Source organism: Hylobates moloch, unplaced genomic scaffold (genome assembly GCF_009828535.3).
Source record: "Hylobates moloch isolate HMO894 unplaced genomic scaffold, HMol_V3 SCAFFOLD_8, whole genome shotgun sequence".
NCBI lineage: Eukaryota > Metazoa > Chordata > Mammalia > Primates > Hylobatidae > Hylobates > Hylobates moloch.
Window position 1 is genome coordinate 55,782,362 of NW_026652283.1, and position 13,283 is coordinate 55,795,644.

Here is a 13,283-nt window from a genome sequence, read left to right on the forward strand (position 1 = left end):
GCCTCCCAAAGTGCTAGGATTACAGGCGTGAACCACCCAGCCAAGAACCACTATTTAAATGTCGCCAAGTGTGGTTTAAAAAGTCTCCCAATTTTGAGGGGCGCAAGGGTTGAAAAACTATTGGGTACTATGTTCAGCACCGAAGTGACGAGATGATTCGTACCCTGAACCTTAGCATCACGCAATATACCCAGGTCACATCTGCACATGTAGCCCCTAAATCTAAAACAAAAGTTGAAACTATAAAAAAAAAGTCTCCCAAATTTGTTACAAAAATGCCAATCTCGGGTAGTCTAATTCCGTTTCCTGGTGTTTTCCTTTATTCTTTCTTTCTTCCAGCCGGCTCCACCTCCAGAGAGGCCCAACAGGGCGCTCGCGCGGTCGTTTGGGCTCCGCGGCCGGCCGTAGAAGCCGGGTGCACTGGGCCGGAGCTGCCCCGCCAGGGTTGGGTCGTGGCTGCCAGGGCGCGTCGCCAGGAGGCCTCGCAGGCCGCCCTTCCGCTCTCCCGGGGTTGGGCGGCGCTGTCCGGCTCTTCCTGCCGCGCTCTGGCCACTCCCCCTCCCCCCTCGCTTGGCCTGGCCTTGGCGGTGGTGCTCTGCAGGCAGTGCCTCCCTCGGGCGTGGGTCTGCAGGTGCAACCCCGACTCCTCCCTGAGCCCCGCAAGGCAGTCCCGGGGTGCTCCCGGCGGGGCTGTCCGACTGACCCTACCCTTGTTCTGTGTTGCAGGAGAGCCGAACAGGGCAGCGGCCGGCACTACCACGCCGCGATTTGCGCAGAGCTGAAGAAGCCCCTGACCATTGAAGAGGTGGCCCCCGCCCCGTCGGGCCTCACGAGGTAGGGGGCTGGCTTATCCCCTTCTACCCTCTCCTTCTCCCCGTCACCACACACTCCCCGCAGGCTTCCTTCTTGAATCAAGTTCCCAGTTCCCAAGTGAGGGGGCGACCGAGAGTCTGGAGGGCAACTTCCTCCTGGGCTAGCTAGGGGGTTGAAGCCCTTTCCAAGGTCTAAAGTGCTAAAGGAAGATTGTTCCCCCAAAACACGCCTATAGGCCTCTTTCTCAATGCTCAGAGCTGTTGCCTTAGAAACAGAGAATTCTGATTTGCACACGACTTTGTATGTGCAAGTTATTGGTTTAACACAGGTACATGGACCTCGTCCTTTGCTTCCTTCCACCTCAGTGCAGGAATCGAATTGTTCGGCCTCTGCCTCCCTGAAACCAGCCGGGTAACCCCCGTGTTTCCATGTGAACATACGCCTCTGGTATATTGCAGAGATTTGGGATGGAGTTCGTTTAGGGATGTGGGCAGCTGGTCCACTGAAATGTGGACATCACTTTAGCCCTGCCTATTGGACCACTCTGGTAACACAGTGTCATCTGGTGTGGAGATGAGAACCTCAGACGGCGTGAAGCAGGCAGTGGGCCTCAGTGTTGGAGACCGCCAGGGAGAGGGAGAAAGGCAGCTATAGCCCTGAAGTGTTACCAGCATGGGGCCTGTTAACTAACATGGCTAACACGGATTATTTGAATGAGCACATGATGGCAGCCAATCTACTTCCTGGGATTCACATGCTGAACGACATTCACCCTCAAATCTTCCTTAAATCTAGGTGGAGTGGCTGGAGAACACATGTGTGCCCTGTGTGTGCTTGTCAATAACTGATGTGTCCTGTACGGAATGTGTCCAGGCTGAGGGCTGGGCTCCTTTGTTCTGTTATCTGTCCTAGACATTGCATTGTAAGGAATTAGCCCATGAGAGCTGTGACTATGTTTGTTTTACTCACTACTAAATCCTTTAAGTCTAAAATGGTTCCTGGCATGTGGCAGAGGCTTAAAAAATTGTTGAATGAATGAATTTTGTAGATAAAAATGTCTTCTCATCAATATGGCCACCTCCGTACAAACAAATCAATATCATCCCTTTGGTGTCTCAGCTTTCATTTCTTCCAGTAATTCCAACCCCTGTTGGGATGTGTTGGTTTAAGACAGTGGTTGTCTAGCACAGCGGTCCGCAACCTTTTTGGCACCAGGGACCAGTTCTGTGGAAGACAGTTTTTCCATGGACTGTTGGGGTTGGAGGGGATGGTTTTGGAATGAAACTGTTCCACCTCAGATCCTCAGGTATTAGATTCTCATAAGGAGTGCGCAACCTAGATCCCTTGCCTGTGTAGTTCACAATAGGGTTCGCACTTCTATGAGAATCTGATGCCGCCACTGATCTGACAGGAGGCAGAGCTGGGCAGTATGCTTGCTTTGTCTGCTCACCTCTTGCTGTGCAGCTGGATTCCTGACAGCCTACCGGTCTGTGGCCCCGTGATTGGGAACCCCTGGTCTTGGGGCTTATTAAAACAGAATGCTAGGTTTTGTCTTCAGAGTTTCTGATTTAGTAGGTCTGGGATGGGGCTTGATAATTTGAATTTCTTTTTTTTTTTTTTTTTTTTTTTTGAGATAGGGTCTCACTCTGTCACTCAGGGTGGAGTGCAGTGGCATGATCATGGCTCACTGCAACCTTGACCTCCCAGGCTCAAGCAGTTCTCCCACCCCAGTCTCCCAAGTAGCTGAGACCACTGGCACATGCCACCATTCCTGGCTAATTTTTTAATTTTTATTTTTATGGAGATGGTTGCCCAGGCTAGTTTCGAACTCCTGGGCTCAAGTGATTCTCCTGCTTTGGCCTCCTGAAGTGCTGGGATTACAGGCATGAGCCATTGTGCCTGGCCTGTGCCAGGTGATACTGATGCTGGTGGTCTGGGGCCACATTTTGAGAACCGTGGGCTTACAAGGCCTGGAGAAACTGCTGGCTACACTGCTGTAGGTCTGCCTCAGCTATGGCACTATCACAAAACATAGAGGCTGGGGATCTGGGACTAGGGTAAAGGATTGCAGATTCCCCAAACAGCTGATCATTTTACCCTTCTGTTTAAAACTCACTAATGACTTCCCATTGTTCCTAGTATGAAAATTAAGATCCTCAGTAAGGAGGCCAGATGCGGTGGCTCATGCCTGTAATCCCAGCACTTTGGGAGGCTGAGGCAGGCGGATCACAAGGTCAGGAGTTCGAGACCAGCCTGGCTAATATGGTGAAACCCTGTCTCTACTAAAAATACAAAAAAAAATTAGCTGGGCGTGGTGGTGCATGCCTGTAATCCCAGCTATTTGGGAGGCTGAGGCAGGAGAATTGCTTGAACCAGGGAGGCAGAGGTTGCAGTGAGCCGAGATCATGCCACTGCACTCCATCCTGGGCAACAGTGCAAGAGTCCGTCTCAAAAAAAAAAAAAAAAAAAAATCCTCAGTAAGGCTTCAAAGTCTCTTGTGTCCCCACTGTAGTGTCTTTGTACATGCCATTGCTTTTGTCTGTGCCAAGCCTTTTGCCTCCTATTTTGAAGAGTTAACTCTTAGTTGTTAGTTCAAAGTGTTGCTTACTTAGGAACGCTTTTCCTGACTTCCCTAAGTGGTCAAATCCTTCCATTATGTGCTTTCATAGCACCATATATTTTTGTCATTAATGCTTGGTACTGGAGTTATAACTTAATGTATGTATTTTCATTATTATCTGGTTAATATCTGTTTTCCCTCCTATACTTTAGCTTCATGAAGGCAGAGACCTTGCCCATGAGTGTGTGCCGGCTCTTACTTTAGTACCTGGCATGTCGTTGTCATTCGGTAACTATTTTGGTATGATTGAATGAACATTGTCTCCATGGATGTGTACTGTTCTGCTTTGCTGCTCTATTTCTTTTGTAGGTCAGCGTTGATGTCCATTTCTGTGGAGTTAACTTTGGTGATATTGTGATCTGCCGTGGTCAATATCAGGAAAGGCCCCATCTTCCCTTCACACCTGGTGAGTATGGGGAGACCAAGTGACTGCTTCAGGAAAAAAAGATACAGGGAGTTTTCAGAATCATGCCCTTGGTCTCAGGTGTTTGCCTGCCATCAGTGATGGTTCAGTTAGATGTGTCCATCTCACTGTGTATTGGGATCATTAGATTGTGAGCCCCATGAGGGCAAAGTCTATGCCTGTCTTGATCAACATTATATTCCCCCAGCTTAGCATTGTACATGGCTCTTAGTAGGTGCTCAATAAATACTCTAAAAATGAAGAAATGAACAAATGAATTTTCACCAGAATTATCATTGGTCCTAGTCATTCATTCCCTTTCCTTGCTGGATATTGCCCCAATTTTGTTTCTTCACTGAAGGATCACAGACATCTGTTTGCAGCTAAAACTTTCAGCCTCACAGACACATTCCCAATAAAACCTAATGCCAGGCCAGGCATGGTGGCTCATGCCTGTAATCCTAGCACTCTGCGAGGCTGAGGTGGGCGGATTGTCTGAGCCCAGGAGTTCAAGACCAGCCTGGGCAACAATGGTGAAACCCTGTCTCTATCAAAATACAAAAATTAGCCAAGCGTGGCGGTGTGCGCCTGTAGTCCCAGCTACTCGGGAGGCTGAGGCAGGAGAATTGCTTGAACCTAGAAGGCGGAGGTTGCAATGAGCCAAGATCATGCCACTGCACTCCAGCCTGGGCAGCAGAGTGAGACTCCGTCTCAAAAACAAAACAAACAAACAAACAAAAAAACCTAATGCCAAAGGATCAGAGAGAAGAAGAGTGTGGATTTCTTAGCAGCCCTCTGTCTGATTTTTGTTCCCAATCTACTTCTAGATCCTGAACATGTGGACAAGTGACTGATTTTTGTTGCTGAAATTTATTTAAAGGGATATAAGTATAGCTTAGCATGTATATAGCACATGTACATTTTATACAGATATATATTATGAAAGATAGAGTGATTGCAGATAGTTACCGTGTTTTGGTTTCAGGGTGTTTGATTGTATCTCGACAGTTAGAACCATTCCCTTCTGTTTATATTTGCTGAAATACTGGTTGGGGGGAAGATGTCATACTCAATTGAGTTATTCCCCTGGCAGCTCAAGTAGGAAACATGATCATTAATTCAGAAATTTCAGAGGTGAAAGAGGAAAGGGCAGACAGCACCAGTTCATCAAGTTGAGCCAAGTACTGTCTGAATAAACACAGTTCATGTCCTTGAGGGCCCTATAGTCCAGCAGAAGAGACTTGAAAACAGATAAACAAATAGGATGAACATTGTCATTGGGGTGCTGTAGGAGGTCCCAGTGATTAGGGTCAAAAGTACCTGTGTACCTGTGATTCTCTGTGCTTTTGCACATTCTTGAAATTTTCATTTGTGTCATGGTAAGATTGGGACTGCTATAGCTTCCCAGATTGTGATTGTGAAATCTTATGTTTACTTTCCTGTGCTTTGAGTATAACACCTTACCTCTCTGCCTGCGTATGGAGAGGAGGAGGGGCACCTAAATCATCAGCTGTGAAAGCTGTTGGAATAGCCTGTCGATCAGTGTTTTCTCATCTCCATGGTGTTGTGTTTTACAGATAACTTAATCTTTAAACAATATGTTTTTAGGAATGGAGTTTTCTGGGACAGTATTGGAGACAGGCACAGATGCCAGCACAGTTAAAGAGGTAAATTAGTTGAAGTCTAGGGCATCAATGTATATGTAGCTATGAAAAATGTGCTAACTTCATTTGTAGCCAGAGGGTCTTGCTTCTACTGGCTTTTGCCTGCAGACACCAAAGGGAAACCTAACTAGAAAGGTAAGAAACAAAATTCTTTCTGGGGAAAGGAAGTAATTGGAAGTTCCTGGCTGCATTAAACTTTTTATTATGAATAAAAGGCGGCACCTCAGTCTTTAACCAAGAGGACAGAGAATTTGAGCCTCTTGTGTAATTAAGACTGGGCTTCTAATTCAAATCAACCTTTCCCTTTCTCTATCTCATCGTCTCAAATGTGCTCCCTCAAATTGGCTTCACAACCTGGTGGTGGTATTGAGCGTTATTATTTTATTTACTAAACATTAACTGAATAATTAAGACCAACCTGCGTCTTATGGAGTCAGAGATGTGCATTTTTTTTTCTTTTTTGATTAACTCAGGAAAAGGAATGCAAGGTCATACATTTGCACATATCCTTAATGGTATGTTTCCTTTAGGGAGATAGAGTTATTGGCATAAGAAACTTTAATTGTATGGCTAAAGAATGCGTCACTGACCAGAAGGTATCTGTACCACTCAAGATTAATGGTTGAAGATGTTTTTTCTCCTTTGTTTTTCTTTAATTTCCACCAATCCCTCATTCCTGTCTTCCCCTCTCCCTCTTTTTCTTTGTATTTATTTGGTCATGTCTTGTTTCTCAGCTAAGCACTTCATTTTTTCAAATGTTAAACTCCTTCTCTTCATTAATGTGACAACACTTTGCACAGAGCTTTGCGTTGAGTGTTTTAATGAATAACAACATTTTGTTTTCTGAGTCCTTGAGCTGGCTGTTCATTTGGACTAGGTAGTTTTAGTAGAAAAACTGGTTTTGGGCATTGAGCTGGATGTAATGGGCTTCTCCTGGACGCAAAGCTTATGAAAGAGATAGCCCTGGGAATGGAGCCAGCCAGGGTAGTCTAGCATGGTTGTGCAGGGTGTGAATGATGCCCCCTGGTGGTGGACAGTACACAATTGTCCCCACCAGCTTAGCTGAGGTGAAACTGACATACCAGACCATTCACCCATCACAGTACAGTGATCTGTGTTCCATTCTCTACCTGTTGGCCCCTTCCTGAGCCAGATGCTAGCCTTGGGGTTTTGAAGTCTGATGCATTCAAGTTCTGAAATCTGCTACAGCTTGCTTAGTTTTGACTTCCACTGGGCTTGGTTATGGGCAAGCGTTTCCCTTTGCAAATCAGTCATTGAATCAAATCCTAATATTTACCGAGCAGACTTTATGACGAGGTACATACACTCAATCCGTAAGTCATTGTTATCTCTTTTTTAGGACCTATGGCAGATTCCAGAAAAGGTCTTCCTATAAGAAGCTGCTGTCCTCCCTGTAACTTATGGCACTGCGATTTTTGCTGTTGGGCATCGGGCCCATACCCAGCCTGGGTAAGGACTGTGTAGATGACAGAAGGCTAGAAAGTACCCTTCTTTTGATATCGGAAGTGTCCAACAAGGCCGTGCCCCACCTCTTCCCTTCCCTTCCCTTCCTTTTGGCTGAGGAAAGGCCAAAGGGAGGTAGCCACTTGAGATTGGGGTTTTTTGACTGTGAGGACATCCCTCTGTCTGAGAGGAGATGATAGACTGTGAACTTGGCCATTGTGAATTGGAGAAATACCTCTCTCAAATGTGACTGACCTGGAGATCTCATAAAAAGTATTAAAGTGTAGATAGTTGGTTTATTTAAACCCATTTCACTCTGAGTTTATTAGAAGTCTATGGTATTTTTTTTTCTGTGAGGCCTTGTTGAGTGTGCCAGACGGGACATTTCAGAAGAAAAGGTGCTGAAGTTTGACTCTTTACCTGGAGCATACATACTGCTTCTTGATCTTTTCAGAGAGCTGAGACTCAGAATTGCTTTAGAGAGGTGGGTTTAGTTGAGCAGTGGCCATTACATGCTCATCACCTTGTAACATTGGGCAGTATCTAATATGAGAAGGATTTTAAGATAGAATTTCTGAAGAATAAATTGGAGTGGTAGCTCAAAGGAAGGATTGCCACTGATATGAGGGAGAGGCTACCTAGAGACATTCAGGAATATTTTTCCTGGGAGGTCTTCAAAACTGAACCAAATTAGCACTAATCCAGAAGTCACATCTGCAAGCTTACAGGGTGGAGAAGAGATATATATGAAGGTTTGAATGAAACGACCTCTAACATCCTTGCTTTAAAATGTTCTGTTTCTAAAATATTTGTGAAATCATATTACTGATTGACTTTTGAAGGTTTCTGAAGTAGCATTCATCTTTCTTTGGCACAGAGAAGTTGTTTTAGTGACGGCAGCAGCTGGAGCCACAGGCCTTGCAGTAATGTGGCAACAAATGTTCTTCAGGCCAAGGTATTTGCGTGTTAGAGTCACCATTTAAAAAAATCATAACTCCAGTTTTCAAACATGTATTTATTCAAATAATATATTCATTCATTGATTAAAAATCATATGCAAGGCACTGGGGATATAAAGTAACCCAGAGCAGGGTCTTGCCATCTATTCACTTACAGACTAGGGAGGGGGCCTAGAAGCAAATCACTCATCCTTCCAGCTACTAGACCCTGGCAAGATCTGACCCACTTCATGCTTTCTGCACATGCTATTTTCTCTACCTGTAATTCTCAGAGCTGTCGTTCAGATTCAAACTCAAATGTCACTTTTTCAGAGAAGTATTCTCTGTCCCTCAGTCTAGGTGAGGCCCCCTCTCCCTCCTCTGTATATATGATTTCATAGCACCCTCTACTTCTCTTTCATAATACATAGCTCAGAGTGTGGTTACTTTTGTCATTATCGGGTTATTGTCTCCCTCTTACTGGACTGTAATCACTATAAAGGCAGTGACAGTGTCTCTTTGGTTCACTCCTGTAGTCCTGCACCTAGCATGGTACCTAGAACATAGTAGGCCCTCAAGAACTATTTCTTAAATGAACGAATGAATAAAATAATGAAAAAAGACTTAGGTCTCTTCAGAAGTATCTTTCTGAGGCTGTGAGTGTTGGAAAAGGGGGATTTCTTGGAGAAGGTGGACATTTAAGCTTACTTTTAAAGAATCGGTAGCAGTTGAATAGAGGAAGAAGGGACATGAAGGCCATTTCAGTGGTGGGAGGACTTATTAGAAGATAGAGAACTAGGAACAAGCATGAGGCATTCAGAGAATTGCAAATAGTATCTCTGGAGCCAGGGACCTGGGGGGAAATGGTGGAAGGTGGCTCTAGAGAGGAGGGCAGAGATAAGATCACGAGGGGCCTTGTGTGGGGCTGAAGAATTTGAACATTTGTTGGAAGCTATTGAGAGCAGTTGAGGATTTAAAGTAGGGACGTGACATGATATTTTTGCATTTGGAAATTTCACTCTGGTAGCCATGGGGATGAGGGATAGGGGAAAGGTCAAGGGTAGTCTGGAAGCAATAGGACAGGCTCTTGGAGCAGTCTGAGCCAGGATTAGGATAGGCTACCTGAACCAAGGCAGTGGAAACAATGCATTGAGAGATACTGAAGTGGAAAAAAAGTAGATAATTTGGTACCTGGAGAGCATCCTGCTCTAGTCTAAAGAACAAGGACTTTAAAGTTAGCCTGACGTAGGTTCAAATTCCAGCTCTGCCTCCAGCTTAATATCGTCAGTTTTCTCACTTGTAAAAGAATGCTCTCTCCATGGAGTTGTTGTGGGAATATTGAGATTACACGTGCAGTGCCTATTAGAGGGCAGGTCATGTCAGTAAGAATCTCTTTAAAAAGAATCCTGTTATTATTAGACATTGAGTGGGAAGGAGCAAACTAAGTTAACTCGTGGAGTTGCCATCTTACTGAGATTGAGAACACAGGCAGGAATAGTGAGTTGGGTTTTGGCTGTGTTGAATGTGAGGTTCCTGTGGAGCATGCAGTTGGATAGCCAGAGGGCAGCTGGGTATATAGGTTTGGAGATAATTGGATTGTTCTGGAATTCCTTTAGGGGACATCTCTCCTTTCTCCTATTAAGTTCCATTTGGGAAGGACACGTGAGTTCTGAAAGTAATCATAGATACCAGGAGGCTCCTCAAGTGATATGAACACATTTCATGTTAACAAGATGGGCTTTTAGCTCCTGTCTGGGGGAGCGACTATAACTGGTTTTATTGTCTAGAGCTATTGGTTATTTAACATTTCGAGGAAGATAAAATTGTACAAATTGTTTTAAATAGTTGTAAATTGTTATAAATAGTAGATAGAAAACCTTACTTTAATTAATATATTAAAATTAACCTAAGCTATATTTTCTTGAACAGCAATAATGATTTTAAACAAAGACAAACCAAAATATAAATGTTACCATGCCACCTATGTGGAACAGGTCATTTTGATTACACCTTGAACCCACAGCATTTCATATTGCTTCCAAAGTGCCTCCGCGGCAATTATCTTACCCTTGATCCTCACAGAGCCCCTGGGATATGGGTGTGTAAGTGTTTATTATCCCTATTTCACAGATCAAGAAAGCGAGGCACCAAGAGAGCAGATGGTTCACTGCAGATCCCATGGAGACCCAGTGAGAATCTTGGGATTCAATTCAGGCGCCTGACCCTCGAGCAGTGCCTGCCCACTGTGGCACTGTGTGCTAATAGCCCTCAGTGAACTGCAGCTATTTCAGGGTTCCACCAGGGAATACTTGAGGGAAGCATTCAGTTTCGAAGAGTTATGAGTAAATTTGGAATCTTTTAAGGGCACCAGTGTTCTTGGAGTATTTCATTGCAAATTCACTTTGAGACTAAAGTGCTTGGGCTGGTGGGTGCTGCCCCATGGTGAGGCACGTCTAGGCAATGCTTGAGTGTTTGCAGCTTTTCTGGAGACTTCCAAACCCCAGACTTCTCCACAGTATGGCTCACCACCATCTGTGCCATCTGTGTCGGGCCTTAGGTATGGCTTTCTCCTAGGGTGATGGAGTGGAAAAGCATGGGCTTTGGAGTAACGCAGCAGTGGGCTTGAGTAATTGTTCTGACACCTGCAACCTGGATGACCCTGGTTGATTGCTTTACCTCTCTGAGTCTATGTCTTTGTCTGGAAACTGGGAGTAATTATATCTCCTCAGTAACGTTCTTATGAGGTTCAAATAGGATAAATGATTGCGTGGCGTAACAACGGCTTCAGTTTATCTAACACTTTGTTTTCCAAGTGCTTTGTATACAGTGTCCCATTTAATTCTTTTTCCTTTATTTCTCTTGAGCTTGTGCCTGAAGATAATTTTTTTTTTTTTTTTTTTAAACGGAGTCTTGCTCTGTCGCCCAGGCTGGAGTGCAGTGGTAAGATCCTGGCTCACTGCAACCTCTGCCTCCCAGGTTCAAGCAATTATTCTGCCTCAGCCTCCTGAGTAGCTGGGACTACAGACACACGCCACCATGCCCAGCTAATTTTTGTATTTTTAGTAGAGATGGGGGATTCACCATATTGGCCAGGCTGGTCTTGAACTCCCGACCTTGTGATCTGCCCACCTGGGCCTCCCAAAGTACTGGGATTACAGGCGTGAGCCACCGCGCCTGGCCTCCGATACTTTTTTAAATGTCTTACTTTACTGATGAGGTAACTGAAACCTTGAGAAGCTGGCAGGCAGTATGGAGGTTAAATGCATGGACTCTGGAGATGAATTACCTGGGTTTGGACCCCAGTGCTGTCTCCCATTTGCTGTGCGACCTTCCTTGGGCAACAAGTTACTTAACTTCTTTTGCCTCAGTTTCTTCATCTATAAAACAAGGATAATAATACTGTATATTTCATTGGGCTATTACAATTAAATGAGTTATTCATGTATGTAAAATGTTTAGAATGTTAACTGGCAAATACTAACAAAATGTTGTTTTGTTACTAAGTATTTTGCCTAGGTTAACACAGCTAGTGAGTGGCAAAGCCAGAATTTGGACTAAGGTCTCTCTAACCTCAAGATCTTTCTATTGAATCATGTTTTACCCTCTAGGAAGTCTTTCTTGAGCCTCTAGATTTAGATTGGGTACCTCTTGTTTACATTTCTGGACCCTGTTTATTTCCCCCATCACTCTGCTCTATCTTGCTTTCTTGGCTGTAAAGGATCCATCTTGTATCCTTAACTGCTTGATTCATAGTAGATGCTCAATAAATGGTGGTTTTCATTTGAATTTGAGAAGACTTTCTGAATGTCTCTTGAACCACCTTCTAGCTATCCTTGTTAGGGTTCCAGGATTCCTAGAAATGTGGACCTCGTGGCTAGTAGGGCATGGAGGGGCCAGTGGGATGGTCTGTGTGTTGGGCCTGATGTGTGGGCTCAAGGCCAGTGCCAGGGCAGCAAGGTCACAATGATTTCCTTGAGTAGCACCCTTTGGCTGGAGATGGGGTCGGTGGAGTGCCCCTTTCTCGGGACATGTTCTGGATAATCAGATATCTTGGGTTCTTGATGCAGGTAATATAGCTGCTGCTGGAAGTGATGAGAAGTGCAAGCTGGCGATGCAGAGGGGTGCGCAGTCCAGTGTGAACTAGTCAGGGCAGCCTGAAGGATGCAGTGAGGAAGCTGGTGGACGAGGGTGGGGTGAATGTGTCCATCGACATGGTGGGAGGAGACATGTGCCTGGAGGCTCTCCGCAGGTGCATGGGGTGGTCTGTCTAGAGTGGGCTACAGCTGAAACCTTTCCTGATCTCTGCTTTCCTTCTGGCCTTGCTTCTCTCTCATCTTTGCTGTTCACTTCTCCTGTAGGCATCAGCATCAACGAGAACAGCGAGGGGGTGGGTGAAAAGGAATAGAAGCAGAGAAAATCAGGAAATGCTTATATATAGCAAAAACAAAATACCCATCTGGAAAATATCCAAAAAATGACTGCAGACTCTCTTAGTTGGCAATGCCAAATGCTTTAGAAATTATTCATGTGTTAAATTCAGCTATGCCAGTTCTCACTAACTACTTTATATCCATGTCTGTGGGGAATTCTTGCAGAGGGCATCGTTCAGCTGTTAGAATTACTGGGGTCGCAGTTCCCCTTTTCCCAGTTCGTTGTGGACCAAACTACAGGCTCTTCTGATCTTACTGCTTTCTGAAGCAGCCAGCAGCGTAGATAATTCCTTGACTTGTTTTATTTAAAAAAATCACTGGAGATTTAGTAGGAGGGTTGTATCACACCAATTCTCATTCTGTTTTCAACCAAGGATTCTGGAGTACTCTGATAGCATTGGTTTCATTTGTCATGTCGTCCTGACAAGCATAATTTTGTAGTTTATCTCAGTTTCAGGTAGAAGCCACAGAAGCAGAGAGAGCAGCTTGCCCACAAAAGGGGTCCAGTTGGTTCTCTAGCCCCTGAGCTGAGTGGCAGGCAGTCTATATGTTTGCTCATCTCTGCACTGTGCCTGGTGCTGTGCTTAGAGGAGAAGCAAAGGAAGGAGTGTGTAGTCCAAGTGGAAAGCCAGGATAGACAGCTGGTAAAACTCTCCCATCTCCTGCCTTCCTTCTTGCCTTCTGGATAATTGTGTTTTAGCAATAGCTTCTCATTTCCCTTCTAAAGAAGAAAAGCAAAAAGCAAAAACCAAACAAATATACACATATTTTATATCAAAGATGTTTGCAAAGTTGTTTCTGTAACTCATTGCTTAGCAATGGTACCGTAGGGGGATTTTCATACTGGGCTGCAGAATACTTATGAATTTTTATAGATTATTTAAAATTCTCTAAAGAGGCACATGTGTTAAAGGAATCCTAAAGTAAGTCTTTGTATAAAGCAAATGGTCC

At 44.6% G+C, this 13,283-nt stretch overlaps 1 protein-coding gene across 1 annotated transcript in view; it reads left to right on the forward strand.

The window, feature by feature from the left end:
* The first annotated feature begins 521 nt into the window (after positions 1 to 521).
* SEC16B (SEC16 homolog B, endoplasmic reticulum export factor) overlaps positions 522 to 13,283 on the forward strand; it is a 115,561-nt gene continuing 102,799 nt past the window's right edge. Inside the window, exons 1-7 of the mRNA XM_058443138.1 lie at positions 522 to 631; positions 727 to 834; positions 3,743 to 3,839; positions 5,445 to 5,503; positions 6,031 to 6,096; positions 6,861 to 6,970; positions 7,842 to 7,919. The gene's annotated coding sequence lies outside the window, so the exon portion shown is untranslated. The remainder of the gene's footprint in view (positions 632 to 726; positions 835 to 3,742; positions 3,840 to 5,444; positions 5,504 to 6,030; positions 6,097 to 6,860; positions 6,971 to 7,841; positions 7,920 to 13,283) is intronic.